General features: G+C 30.2%; 1 pseudogene across 1 annotated transcript; it reads left to right on the top strand.

The window, feature by feature from the left end:
- Positions 1–8,046: 8,046 nt before the first annotated feature.
- On the top strand, positions 8,047–13,143 carry LOC107958890 (serine/threonine protein phosphatase 2A 55 kDa regulatory subunit B beta isoform-like; annotated as a pseudogene). The gene is made up of 14 exons (XR_005926932.1): positions 8,047–8,637; positions 9,601–9,704; positions 9,830–9,928; positions 10,025–10,144; positions 10,333–10,518; positions 10,672–10,763; positions 10,984–11,102; positions 11,489–11,612; positions 11,738–11,861; positions 12,018–12,086; positions 12,193–12,284; positions 12,393–12,470; positions 12,688–12,755; positions 13,005–13,143. The product of XR_005926932.1 is annotated as a serine/threonine protein phosphatase 2A 55 kDa regulatory subunit B beta isoform-like (transcript).
- The last annotated feature ends 1,476 nt before the right edge of the window (positions 13,144–14,619 follow it).

Here is a 14,619-nt window from a genome sequence, read left to right on the forward strand (position 1 = left end):
ATTGTGTTTTTTTTTATTTTTCAATATAAATATGTTTTAAAATTATTTTTAAATATATGTTTTTAATGACTTTAAAATTCACACATGTTAACTTCTATGTGGACTTTTTTTTTAACTCTAACATTAATTATTAATATTTGAGGAATTTTATTCACATCATTAAAACGTGATGATATATTATTTTAACTTTAAACTTATAGGTGTCGAGATCTTTTTTCAAAGACTTTTTATAAAATATTGTACAAACTAACTTTAATCTATAAATACATTCATAACTCAAACCCTTTTTCAAAACTACACTAACTCTAAACCAACAATACTTAATCTTAACCTACATCCCTAAACTTTCAACAGTGGATTGAAATGTTTGACAATCACTATCATCATCCAACCTATTCAAGCTACAATCTTAGTTAATCATAATTGTTCTATTTCATATGTTTTTTTGTGAGTGGCCTTTTGCAAGTGTTTATATTTTTTTATAGGGAAATTTATTCTAGCTAGCCGTAAATAAAGTTTATCATAAATCCTAAATTGTATGTAAGATTAGTCAAAAGGATATTCTTATGTTTGAACAATGCTTAAATACTTGTGAAAAGTAATACTTGCTAACAACATTTAACTCGAGAGAGTTAAGGTTGGCACAAAATTCTAGACCTAACAACATTAAAAGTTAATGCTCAATGGGTCAAGTAAGTTTTAAAGTTTATGATTTGAAGGAATGAACGATTACCTTTTTATTTTTACAAAAGTTGAAAATGTGAGTTTTTTTTTTTTTTACCGCGACACATGCAAGTTTCTTAGTTTTTATGCATGCTACCTGGAACAATAAAAGTTGCTCAAGCTCATGTTTAAGGTAGGCCAAGAAACATGGTTAGTCCATGCAAGACCCAGAGTGATGTTGTTGACGAATTTGAGACACTCATACGACATGGTTGAAGAGAATTGGTGGAGCATGTTTATTTGTGCCATTCTAAGTGGGAATACAAATTTGAGTGAATAATTGATTCAGTATAGACCTTATTAGTTGGTGAAACTATGAAAATAAAATAAAATAAAATAATAAAAATAAAGAACACACAGATTTTATGTGGAAACCCTTCCGGGAAAAAATTATGGGCAAAGGAGAAGAAAATTCACTATGTCGAATTCGAATGATTACAAGAGGAATAGACTATGTCTATTTATAGGCTTGTAAAGCCATATTCTAATAGGAGTGTAGTAAGATTGAAACACTTTATTCTATTCAATATAAAATAGGTGAAATTTAATAAGGTTTAAAAAATTTTATCCTAAAAGAAAATAAAAAGGAGTATAGTTATATATGGATTTTACTTTTATTTTATTTTATCTATATTTTATTTAAATAAGTATTCGGGTCACTTAATTCTAACAATAACAGTGTATGATGTATTGCAAATGTTACGTAAGTAATTTTTCTAATGTTAAAATTTGTTTTCTATAAAATGTAAAACGATATTATGATTTGCTATATGCAAAATGGAATGTGACTTAAACTAAATGTTTGTTATTTTTTATATAATTTCTTACAATGTTCACAGTTTAGGAAACAATAAAATAGAAGTAGTAAAGTGGTATTATGTCAAACAAGTGATAAGAAATTTACCTCATCTCGGCATCTGTAAACATTTGTAAATATTGAGGTCAGTAATAATTTATACAAGATTATTGATAGTAAATCATAACCCAATCTTCCAACATTATAAAAACTCTTAAACCCTTAACATCTTCAATTAAACCTTAATCATGTTTAATATTATCTAAAATATTGCAAATGTAAGCACTTGTTTACATTTATCTATTGTATACTAGATGCTTTAGTTTTTTTAGTTTTTTCTTTTTTTACATGTATAGGCTAATTAAGACAAATTGTAGTAGGTATTTGATGGTGCGATATTAGTATTAGGATCCTTTGTTGTCAATGACATGCTGACAACGAACATCCTATGGTGCCAAAGGTTAACTCATTTACGTTGAATACTTGGGTGTTCTGCCATAAATATTGGATTAATGAATTTAGTTTGATCTTAATATTCATCTTTGTCAAAGTTAAACTAAACACATTAATTCAAATAATTTACAGAAATTAAATCATGTGAGAATATTAGTGGCACCCATGACAATAAAACTTTTAAACTTTTTATATCTTAAAGAGCTTGAAATTCATGAGAAATTAAATGCCAAAAGGATCTTAACATAGATGCCAAGGTCGATAAAAAACATATTTCGGTATAAAAATTTTAAAATTTTATATTTAAATAAAAATTGTTGCTTTTCATTTTCAATAGGAAGAATTACCAACGACTTTAGTGTATTATAGCATCAAAATAATATAGTCTCTCTCAACATAAATTGAGCAATTTACTATTTATAGAATGTGAATAATGAGACAAGTGATGTTGATGTCAACTATTTCCGTTAATAAACTATAGAAGGAAAGTAATTTAGTTCCTATCAAAACAAATGAAGTATTTTAGTCTTTATATTTAGGGGTGTTCAAAATTCGGTTAAAATCGAATTATTCGATTGAATTGATCTAATTCGGTTAACTGATCTAATTCGGTCGTGGGTTGATTAATGATTTTTTAGAAGTTCAGTTAATTCAGTTCAAAATCAAGTAATTTACCGACTTAATTGAACTTATGTAGTGTTTCAAGACTTATAATTTAGTTGATTCGGTTAATTTGGATAATTCGGTCAAATGTATATTATCAATTTGTTTGTTTATATGTTTTATACTTGTTTTAATCAAAAAAATAAAAACATATAAATTCCAGTTAATTTAGTTAACCGATCGAATAAACGGGAATATTTCGTTTCGGTTAATTTAAAAAAATAATTAATTCAGTTAACGGTTAAAATATTAAATAGTTTGATTAATTTAATTAATACTAATTCAATTTGATTAACCATTTAAATACCACTATTTCTATTATTTAAAATTGAGCAGATAAGAACAATTAAAGCAGCGATAATCATTTTTATTAATAAAAGTTAATTTAGACAAAAAATACAGTTATAAATAAATTATAGTCAGTTGTAAATACAATGTTGATTTGAGTTTAAAAATAACATTGAAATTTATAAATTAAAAATTGTATATAAATATTATAATAAAAAATTCAAAATTTTGAAAATAGAGGACGTATATATTGAAATACTTTCACAATTGCATTTATCTGTTTATAATCCAATCTCTAATTATAAAAACTCAACAATGATACAAATCTAAATTAACTCGAAAAGATTTAAATTTGAGATTTAAAATTTAATTTATCAATTCAAAATAACAAGAGTTTGAAATAACTCAAAATCAAAATTATTCAAATTCAAAATAATTCAAAAAATTTATAATTCGTATTAACTCGACTCAACCAACTCGATTTGTCCAAAATCGTAAAAACCTAAAATTTATATCACATTTGACTTGTAAACCTAAAAGACTTTTGAACCCAAAATGACTCGATTTTGATAAAAATCAACTTGAGTGTCATTTAAATTATAGAAATTCAAAATAACCCCAAAAGATCTAAATCCATCATTTGACTTGCAGGAACTACTCAAATGATTTAAATTCAAAGTAGCACAAGCTTGAAACGATACTAACTCAACATAATTCAAACCCAAAATGACCTTTAACTCGAATTTAAAATTATTCAAATTCGAAATGACCCATATATTTTAAAATTTATTGACTCAATTAGCCCAAAATCAAAAGAACCTAAATTCAACATAAATCGACTAAAAAATTCAGCTTATAATTTAGAATAACTTGAGCCACAGCAATTATATATACTTAAAAAAGAGACCAAACTAAAATTGCTACACTTCAAAGCAGTGGAACATCATTCATAGAGTGGAGATAAAACAGAGCTATTCATCAAAGTCTAAGCAAGTTATATATTTTCTTCTTTTAAATTTTAAATTTTTAAAAAAATAAAAAGATCGAATTCTTAAAAATAAAAATACAGCAATTAAATTTTAAATTCACAAAAACAATATAATAGCGTATTATCACTTTTTTCTTTTTTTCCTTTTTTGCTCCCATTCTACTTTCTTACTTATAAGTTTTAACACTGGTAATAACCAATAACCAATCCTCTTAATACCTTTTTGGAATCTTAATTTCTGTTTTTAATTACGCAACACTAGTATATTAAAAGTTGGTGGGGCTAACATTGCAACAACTCCTCCCCAGTAAATCCTAGATAAGTGCTTGTACACATTATTATATCATAATTTAAGTTTCTTAGATAAACAAATTAACAAACTTTGGTATAAGTCGTAAAAAATTCCTTATTTTAATTTTTATTTGGAATGTTGCGTGCCATTTTTTTAAATAAAATCTTCGACAATAAAAAGAAAAGTGGGATTATTTTGTATGTACTTAAATATTTCATAGGATTATATTTGAATTTTTTTTTAAATTTTAATCTAACCAATAATTAAATTTTTTCATAAATTTCATATTAAAAAAACGCAAAAGAAATATATTCAAAGCTTATACATCATCCAATAATATGAAAAGTTAAACTGATACATAAATTCAATGTTTGTTACCATAAAACTCAATGTTTGGTTTTTACTTTTTAAATGCTGCTCTTTTAATAAAAAGAATGAGTCATTTTATTTTTTATTTATTGAAATGAGGTAAATTTTAAAAGAAAAATAAAAGGAGAATAAATAATAGCATGGTAATCTGTGCCAAACATGGCCTTAACATGAAGGATTGTGCATTAAAAATGAGATCACTTACATTCAACCTCACTAAACTATTATCTTTTATTGCGTGTTCACTCAACTTCAAAAAATTATAAAATAATCATTAGATTATTTGAAATTTTTCATTTAGGCCATTAAAGTATTTAATAGTTTTAATTTAAGTAACTAATTTGTTAAGTTTTTAAATTTTCGATAGTTTTACTAGTGAGTTCTAAGCTACGATTTGACGATCAATAAGGCGGAGTACTATCCATATACGAGTAGAATAACATACTTTAGATCCAAGTTGATTTGGTGGTTAGTGTTAAAAATCGAAAAAGAAAGTTATTTAGATTTTGGTTCGCAAAGATTTAACGTTCAAAGTTATTTTATAAAAAAAAAATCAATTGTAGAATAGAATAGGAAGAGAGCTTTTAATTGGTATGTTCGATTTATACTATTAATGATTAATTTCAACCAATATAATCATACAATACGATATAAAGTCGTTTTTGGGTTTTATACAAGTTTACGAATGCTCCAAAGCTAAGCTAAGGTCAACTTGGGATCAAATTGTAAAGTTTTCAAAGCACCGGGTTGACGCTAGTGCCATGACATCGAGAGTTCCTCGTCACGACGTAACATATTTAGTAGGTTTTGTCATGACCTTAAGCACACGTCGTCACAATGTGATTTCTAAGTTGCTCCTCATCACAACATTGGGGTACGTTATCATAACGTGACCACTGAATTCCAACAATGTCCAATTGGTACCTATTCAAACATCCCAAGCATACAACTTATACAAAATTATTGGTCTTAAGATCTCGGTTCAACCATTTACACACACAACATGGTCAACATAAGGATCGTATGCCATTAACAACTCTTATATGCATAAACATTAACCATTTTATTAAATTTACAACATTATAGCCTAACATAGCCATGTGTACACTTGAACAACTAATTTCTAAGTACACGCCTTTTAACAAAGAGAAGAGAACTATACATACCATATTGAGTCATTGGATATAGTCTGGATGTTGACTTCGCTTTTCCAAGACTTCAAGGATACTTGAATTTGCACATGAAATAAACAAATTGTACGCTGAACAATAGGGCTCAATGGTACTTCCATTACTTAAATAAAATAAATAACATATCCATTAGTGAATTATTACGAGGTATATAATGTCAATGACTATTCTAAACATGTTTTATGATGCCAACTAATTCTACTAACATATTCATATTCGAACATACTATAGCAATAGTAAAATCAATTCAACTTTTTTATCCACTACCTAACTTTAATAGGTGCACATATATTATTTCATCTACCATCATCAGCTTGTATATATTTATATTAAATTTCACGGCAACATTTCAACCATTTTTGAGCCTATTGGTTCACTATTATTCAATCGGCTCTCGGGGCTCATTCTCAACTAATACATATAGTAGCTTACATACTTTATCTAGCATAACACACATATAAGCATATTATACCAATTCATTAACATTTCATAACTTCTATACTACTATTGTTATCCTAGGTTGCCCGAAAACGATGACTTTTGCTATCAAGACTCATTATACCATCTCGAGTGGTCCTGAAATAATGGGTTATTCAAATTCAACATTCTACCATCTTGGATAGCCTGACAACAATGGCTTTCACCATACTTATATTTTACTATCCCAAATGGCTCAATAACAATGGTTCTCACAGCTTACCTAACCTACCATCCTGTACGGCCCGACAACAATGACATTTAATATCTAAATATTTTAATATCCCGAATAGTTTGGCAACGATGGTTTTCTACCTAGGGCATGCCAACTAGTTTAAAGATACTCGAGTTTAGCAATGTAACATTGAATTAATAAACATCATAACCATGTGTCGTGCTTTAATCTCATCACTAATTCACCATTTCATCGCATCATATAGTATATTTCAAGACATTTTCATACTAAATAATACGTATCAATCAAATCATATAAATTTTTATTCTATTCAATTTAGTCAATGTCTCAAAAATTTCAATCTCGATCATAACAATTCAGTTCAAATAGCCATTGATAACTCATCTCAATGTCATGTAATGCAAAACATCATAAACATGCAATAATTAAATTGATCCTGAGTCATATAAAAATACAAATCGGGGTCCTGTGTCATTCCTCAACAACTCTCGCTCTTGCTTTCCCTCTTGATGGCCTAACGTCGACATTAGCTATGTACAATCATATAACATATATCAATATTTTACAATTTATTCAATTTAGTCCCCAGACCTGAGATAAGCATAACTTTCAATTCCTAGCTTTTGATTGAAATTCAATTTCACATATATTCATCAAGGACACTCTACTTCCTATTCCTATGTAAATTTTATGAATTTTTTATATTTTATTCAATTTGATCCCCAATGTACGAAATAAACAATTAAGCTTTACAATTTAATCTTTTTCATAAATTAAGCTTAATTTCTATCAATTTCACACCTAATTATTCAAGAAACCAATAATGCAACTTTTTAAAACTTTAACAGTTTTAAAATTTGGTACATGGGCTAGCTAAATTAAGCTCTCATGAGTTCAAATTCATAAAAATTACAAAAAAAAAAACTTGAATTCACTTACCAATTTAAGGCTGTATGTTACAATTTTTTTTTTCTTTGGCAAAGACAAGGATGAATGAAGAAGATTACTTCTCATCCATTGATTTTATTATACATAGTAGGATCAAAGTTTAATTAATTTAGCTTAATTAACTTAAACTTAGTTTAATTAAATTAAGCTAATCTTTAAGCTTATCTAGTGGATATGTGGTCATCATCCACTAGTTTCTATTGTAAAATGGTTCGATTGTCATTTAGGACATTTGTATAATTACTGTTTTAATCCTCAAGCATTTCGTTAAATAAAAATTTATAGCGATTGGACTTTTACAATTTAGTCTATGGGCCCTAATTAATTATAATTTTGGCCAAATTATTTAACTAAATTTCAATTCATCAATATAATAACTCCATAAGTATCCCTATTTCATATTTAATGACTCGGTTATAACAATGACTTAAATAAAAACTTTTGAATAATTTAATAACTATTTTTTAACCTTTTGAAGTTGAGTGACCAAAATATAAATTTATTAATAGTTAACGGCATTGTGGCAGTTTACCCTTAAAATTGAAAGAGAGGATAGTCGACGTTGTTTTGTATCGTATAGCGGACCTATGGTGGCCCACATGAGTTAATATTTTTTCATCTTATACGTCCCTAAGTTGCAAAAATAAACCAAAAAAGAAAAGGAAGAAAATAAAAGAAGAGACAGAATAGAGAGGCAGCGAAAGAGAGATATATATCCCACAATCCGCCAAAAAGCTACGTCGCATTTCCTGCTGCGTCATTTTTCTATTCTCTCAAACTGAAAAAAAAAAAAAAAACTGTGGAAGTTTCAATCTATGGAGAGAGATGAAGGCAATCTACAGTAAAATCTCGTCGCTGTTCATTTTTCTTTAAAAATTTATCTGATCGATGTTCATTACCTGTAAAAAGAAAAAAAAGGCGCGGATAATTTATCATTGTGGAAGCTGTTTTCTTATCTCTACGATCGATTGACAGCTTGCATTTATGAAATGGAGATTGCTTCGAATCAATGAAGTGTTTCGATTTTGTTGTAAATCTGAGTGCCAGATCGGCTCGTTGACGCATTGAGTTCGCTTTTATTTCATTTCTTGAGGTGGAATCTGTTAAATTTCTTCGCTCTTTTTTCTGGGGGGAAAGCAATGAGCAACGGCGGTGCCAAAGCAGCTGTGGCTTCGGTGGGAGCACCACAACCCCTGGACTGGAAGTTCTCGCAGGTGTTTGGAGAACGGACGGCCGGAGAGGAAGTACAGGAAGGTGTAATATTTGGAATTTTGGATTTATTCAATTCGATTCTTCTTAGGGTTTAATTACGTCTAACTGTTTATCAATCATCCAATTGTAGTTAATTTTTATCATATAATCGTTTTTCCTCATTGCTATATCCTTTTTCCATTGTTTAAGTTGTTATACGTGAGTTCAATTTGATATATATTCGATTGGATACAAGTACAATGTTAGGATCTAGTTGTTGCTTCATCACTCAATAGCTTCTTAAAGTGTGATGCGAAACAATGACGTGTAAATTGTGGTTTAACAATCTGTTCATGTTCTATAATTACTGGTTCATTTTGAGATGAGATTAATTGTTATTAACGGAATTGTAGAAATTATTAATCTATAAACTGTTATTCATACATGCCTTGCTGTTTAATTTTGCTAGTTGATCTAATTATACTAGGGTATTGGAGACTGGTGCACCATGTAAAAAGGTATTAAACAAGTCTCTGCTGGTAAGTGTCTCAGTTTGCAAGCGTCATTGATGCTTTTGACTAACATGACCAATATTGAAGTATACTTTCTTCATGTATGAAATTACTGTAGTAGTTTCTTTTGCATTGGAGGTGTTATAGAAAATAGAAAAAAGGTCCAAGTGAACTAATCAAATCATTTGACTTGGAATCCAGTCATGTGAGTTACTAGATCTACAAGCTACTGTTGTTTTGAGCCAGTGGGAAGTATATTGGTTATGTGAGCTGATTTTGACTGAGCTTTATTAGCTTTTCTCTCCATGATGCTTTCCTTTCATTGTCTTCAATGATAAGAGGAATTAATTAGAACTTTTTAACGACATATTATTCTCCATAATGCCTTTTTCTTGACAATTCTGTTTGTATGAAGAAACCAGTCGTGGGTATGAAGTGTTGGTTCTTGTTTGTCCTTCATGTTCTGCTTCATCTGCTCACTTCATTTACGTCCTTTTTTCATTTTCCTTTTCAGTTGATATCATATCTGCTATTGAATTTGATAGAACTGGTGATCACCTTGCCACTGGTGATCGCGGGGGTCGGGTGGTTTTGTTTGAAAGGACTGACACTCGAGATGTATGTCTTCTGACTGTTTTCCTGTTTATATTTCTGAAAGTATCTTGTTTCAGTCACTGTCTTGCTCCATGTTATGTTGCCACACTTTACAATAAAGTTCTCTGACAAAAAAGTATAATATGTAGTATGCTGGACATCGGAGAGATCTGGAGAAGATGAATTATCCAATGAATAGGCACCCTGAGTTTTGATATAAAACTGAGTTTCAGAGCCATGAACCTGAGGTATTTATTACGCAAAGTTTTAGATTGTTCTAGTTTACTAAACATTTCTGGACTTGAATTTTAATTATAGTGATAAACTTTATTGGTTTGATACAGTTTGACTATCTCAAGAGCTTGGAAATTGAGGAGAAGATCAACAAAATTAGGTGGTGCCAGTCAGCTAATGGTGCTCTATTTCTTTTGTCTACAAATGACAAAACAATAAAGTTCTGGAAGGTAGGTAACGGCATCTTTTTATTCTGGATTTTACCATCATGAATTTGTACTCAGACTAGTACCGCGATAATCTCTCTATTTTGTTTTTCCAAGGAACACCAATTTCCCACAAGCAGCAGCACAGAAAATCTAAAAATCAAACCCTGCCGCTATGTTAGTTTTTCTAATGTGATGTCAAATTTGGACAGGTACAAGACAAGAAGGTCAAAAAAGTATGTGACATGAATGTGGACTCCAGCAAAGCCATGGGAAATGGTCCTATTGTTGATTCAAGTATATCAACAAGCTCCAAACAATTCATTGAGAATGGAGGATGCATAAGAAATGACTTTTCATTCCCAACTGGGGGTTTCCCATCTTTGCGTTTGCCAGTGGTAGTTTCCAATCCAGAATGCTTATTTCTAAGAATAACAATTAAACATATTTTGTTTATTTTTGTTATGCTTCAATGGTTTAGGAAATGTTTGATATGTGAATGTTATTGTATATATGATTTGCTAGTCTAACATTTAATACTATATAATCAGGTAACCAGTCTTGAGACGAATCTTATGGCTAGATGTCGAAGGATATATGCTCATGCCCATGGCTATCATATTAATTCCATTTCCAGCAACAGGTCCATATCCTTATTTGATTTAATTTAGCTTCAACCTTTCCTCGCCCTCTCAATCCTTATGGTACATCTGCTTAGTTTCCATTGAGTTTCAACTTTCTTGGGGCTGAATCTTTTTTATTGTTGTGGTTTGAGGATGGTGCTTGACTTTTGAAGTTGAAAACTCTTAGTTTGGTCATGATTTTACCAAATACTTAATTATTCCTTTCTTTTTGATTTGTAGTGATGGTGAAACTTTTATTTCGGCTGATGATCTGCGAATTAATCTCTGGAACATGGAAATTAGCGACCAAAGTTTTAACATTGTCAATGTGAAACCTGCAAACATGGAGGATTTGACTGGTGGGAATCCCTTTTTTGATTGGCAATTTTGGATCCATTTGGATTTTCTTATTCTTTTTTCTTCTATTGCATATGGTTGACTGGTAAAAGAAACTATTCTTTCTGGTATCGCCATCCCTCTTTGCCTTCCTTTCTGTTTTTTGTAATTTGTCTGGAAGTTTTTCTTCCTCTTTTCAGTTCACCACCCTCCTTCCTCTTTCTTTCTCTTCTTTTCATATTTTTTTCTTTTTCTTTTGAGAGGGTAGGAGTTGGGGTTGAAGGGAGGGTCACTCTTTGGGTTTTGCAAACATCATTCCTGTCAGCTTATATTATGATCCCCTGTAAACATACTACTATATGCATATGTCATGTTCGCATAATTTATTTGCTTCAGTTAATACTTGCAGAGGTGATAACTTCAGCAGAATTTCATCCTAAGCACTGTAATATGTTAGCTTATAGTAGTTCGAAGGGTTCAATTCGTCTTATTGATATGCGACAGTCTGCACTATGTGATACTCACAGCAAATTGTAAGTGGCCTGGGGTATTTCTGTTTTTATTGGTTTATTTGTTTTTGTGGTTTGAAAAATCGTCATTAGATTTAGCCACTTATACTGTATTTTCCTTCTGATTTTAAGATTCTTTTATGCTACAGGTTTGAGGAACAAGATGCTCCCGGCACCATGTCTTTTTTCACAGAGGTCATAGCATCAATCTCGGACATTAAGTTTGCTAAGGATGGGAGACATATTCTAAGTCGTGACTACATGAACCTTAAGGTTGATAAGTTTCTATATGAAATTAATTTTTCTCTTTCAAGCAACCTTTGTCATGCCTTCCGGATATGATGCTAGTATAATAGCTGAATCTCTAGATTTATATACTCTTTTCTCTTCTATTGTTCTGTAACAAGGTCTTCATTTTTCGGCTGACAGTTGTGGGACATAAATATGGATTCTTGTCCAGTTGCTACTTTCCAGGTTCATGAACATCTTAGACCTAAGGTAACATATTTGTTTAAGATTCTTCTGATGGGTTTAGATAATATTTAGAAAGGGACACTAAGTTTGTCTCCACACGGTGGATTTGTTTTTTGGGGATCTTGGGCAGCTTTGTGATCTCTATGAAAATGATTCCATCTTTGACAAATTTGAGTGTTGTCTTAGTGGAGATGGACTTCGAGTGGCTACTGGTTCATATAGGTATGGTTTATATATCTTAACGGCTCTCTTTATCCTTTTAAATTAAACATCCACTATATGCCAGGACCTGGACATTATTATACTGTAGTGTCTTTTTTGTGATTTCAGCAATCTGTTCCGGGTATTTGGTTGTTCTGAAGGTAGTACAGAAGCAACAACACTGGAAGCCAGCAAAAACCCCACGAGGTAATCTTTTGATGTTTTTGGCTACTTTTTAATCCAAAAAAAATGAAAAGAAAAGAAAAAGGGAATATATTATTGGCTACTTGACTATCATAAACATGATAACGTGAGTAGCTTCTAAGGTATTTGTTTGACCTTTTATTGTTTTCAAAAGTCCTCAATCAATGTCTTATTGGTTGTCAGAAATTATTCCCCTTTTAAGTTATTATTGAATTTCCAGGAGACAAGGACAGACTTCATCAAGGCCTTGCAGATCCCTTGGTAGTCTCTCTGGTGTTGTCAGACGAGGTATTCTTAAACATCCTTTGTACAGAGTGAAAATTTTGATATGTCCTGATTTGTGTTCCGTCAGTTTACTATTCTTTTCTTGCATAAGAAATTCATTTAATGACTGATTTGTGATTGGTGAATTAGGATTATAACTTTTGCTAACTAGTTCTCGAACTATTACTGATTCATGGATAACATTTTATATATTGTATACATGTCTGAGGGTTATTTATCTATATATCTCTTTCTCTTTGACTCCATTTTCAGTGAAAGGAGCAGATAACTTGGGAGTCGATGCTAATGGAAACACTTCTGATTTCACAACAAAGTTGCTACACCTAGCATGGCATCCGACTGAAAACTCTATTGCTTGTGCTGCATCAGTCTTTACATGTATTATGCATGAAGCTGACCCAACAAAGCTCGAGATTATTTTGCTAGAGATATCGCTACAAATTCTTCCCTAATTAATTGTGGGGAAGAAGCTGCAGCCGATGTTATCAGACAATCTTGGTGATTTATGGAAATTCCCGATCATGTCTTTCACACCAGAGTTCAATGTAGCTGTTGTTGATCTGTTGCCCACTGATTTAAATATTCTTTGTAGGGTTAGACACAGTGTATATCCCTACTTGTTTTGTTTAGGTGGAAGAAAATGAGCACTTCTCCGCAACTTCTGAACTGAAGTCTGAATCAAAAGCTTCTCTAGCTGGGGCTGCAATGCAACGTTGCCTTGCTGGGTTTGAGAGACTCATGGTGTCTTTAACCCCCAACATCAAAGGAAAAAGAAAAGAAGCTATATATATATAGATATATATATACACACATATATATACTGTTGGATCAATTCGCATTGATATTATTATGTGCTTAAAATCCTGTACCATTTTAACTTTAATTTTTCTTTTTTAGAATTTTTCATAATTATGATTGCTGCTATTTAATTTCTATCCATTCTTTACATCAAATACAAAGAAATGCTAGTTCGCCACTTCCATGTTTCAGTTGTATGTAACAGGTTAATCAAGATATAAAATGTTTATCATGTTAGTACCCTCAGAATTTATTAGTCATAATACTTAAATAACTCTTTCAGCTCCGATCAATTAAATTAATATTAGATATAATTATAAAATAATGACCAGGTTATAAATGTTTCGAAGTCTATTTAATATGAAATTTTAATGCATTGAAATTTGTCAGTAATTTTTAAACGTTAAATTATATTAATGTAATATAATTTAAACAGTTTTAATGTTGTTAATGATCGGAAAGTATAGAAACTTAATTTACGTGAATGAACGACAATAAAGTAAGTAAATTCAGCAGATGGTAGAGGGCTCTTTTGGATAAGAAAAGTAAAAGTTACTGTGCTTGTAGGTGATTGTTTAGAGATATTAGTATTTAAAATAATGATAATTTTATCAACTTCTTTTTATAAATAGAGGGGTATTAGCATGTTTAGATGCAAGTGTGCTTCCTATTTAATTAGAGGGATCTTTCGAGAAAGATTGAGAAGTATGCTTATATTCTAAAGCTCCAAACAATTCTTAAATTATTCCACTAAAGCTCCAAACAATTCTTAAATTATTCCAATAGTGGAATAATTTAAGAATTCAAACAATTTTCAGAATTCCTTTTAATATTTTTTATTAAGTTGAATATATCCTTCTAATTTCATTTTTTAAAGTAATTCAAAATATTATGTAAAGAAATATTTCATAAATAATGATGAATAAATAATTCATAAATAATAACAAATAACTCGAAATTATAATTGAAAGTTGTTTTCGAATCCAAACTTTTAAATTTGTCTTACACATAAAAATCAGAAAATTGTGATGTTAATCAACCGAAACACCGCCAATCACTCACCTAACCT

The sequence above is a fragment of the Gossypium hirsutum genome, chromosome A05 (genome assembly GCF_007990345.1).
Source record: "Gossypium hirsutum isolate 1008001.06 chromosome A05, Gossypium_hirsutum_v2.1, whole genome shotgun sequence".
NCBI classification, from domain to species: domain Eukaryota; kingdom Viridiplantae; phylum Streptophyta; class Magnoliopsida; order Malvales; family Malvaceae; genus Gossypium; species Gossypium hirsutum.